This window comes from Orycteropus afer, unplaced genomic scaffold, assembly GCF_000298275.1.
Source record: "Orycteropus afer afer isolate SDZICR_OR568_19922 unplaced genomic scaffold, OryAfe1.0 scaffold00029, whole genome shotgun sequence".
Classification (NCBI taxonomy): domain Eukaryota; kingdom Metazoa; phylum Chordata; class Mammalia; order Tubulidentata; family Orycteropodidae; genus Orycteropus; species Orycteropus afer.
In genome coordinates, this window is record NW_006921616.1 from 15799912 (window position 1) to 15800875 (window position 964).

The following is a 964-nucleotide window of genomic DNA, read 5'->3' on the forward strand; positions in this document are numbered from 1 at the left end:
CTGACATCCATTTTGGTCTTTTCTTTCTTTGTTGTATTTTTAGTGACTCTTGCTTTCTTCATGGATGATGCTCTTGATGTCATCCCACAATTCTTCTGTTTTTGGTCACTGGTATTCAATGAATCAAGTCTATTCTTTAGATGGTCTCTAAATTCAGGAGGGATATAGTCAAGGTCATATTTTGGCTGTCATGGACTTGTTTGAATTGTCTTCAACTTTAAGTGTAACTTGCATATGAGCAACTGATGGTCTTTTCCACAATCAGCTCCCGGCCTTGTTTTGGCTGAAGACACTGAGCTTTTCCATCTCCTTTTGCCACAGATGTAGTCCATCTGATTCCTGTGTACTCCATCTGGCACATGTATAGCCGCCATTTGCGTTGTTGAAAAAGGGTATTTGCAATGAATAAATCGTTGGTCATGCAAAATTCTATCATGCAATCTCCAGCATTATTTCTGTCACCAAGGCCAAATAGTCCAACTACCAGTGATTCTTCTTTGTTTTCAACTTTTGCATTCCAATCACCAGTGATAAGCAACACATCTTGATTGCCTGTTTGGTCAATTTCAGCCTGCAGAAATTGATAAAAATCTTTAATTTCCTCATTTTGGCTTTGGTGGTTGGTGCATAAATTTGGATAATAGTAGTGTTAATTCATCTTCCTTGTAGACATATGGATATTATACTATTACTGACAGTATTGTACTTCAGGACAGATCTTGAAACATCCTTTGAGATGATGAATGCCGGACCATTCCTTTTCAAATTGTTATTCCCAGCATAGTAGCTCATATGGTTGTCTAATTCAAGATGGCCAAAACCTATCCATTTCAGCTCACTAATGTCTAGAATTCCAAAGAAAGGCAATCCCACAGAATGTGGAAATTATAGAACAATATCATTAATATCACATGCAAGTAAGATCTTACTGAAGATAATTCAGAAACGTTTGCAGCAGTATATT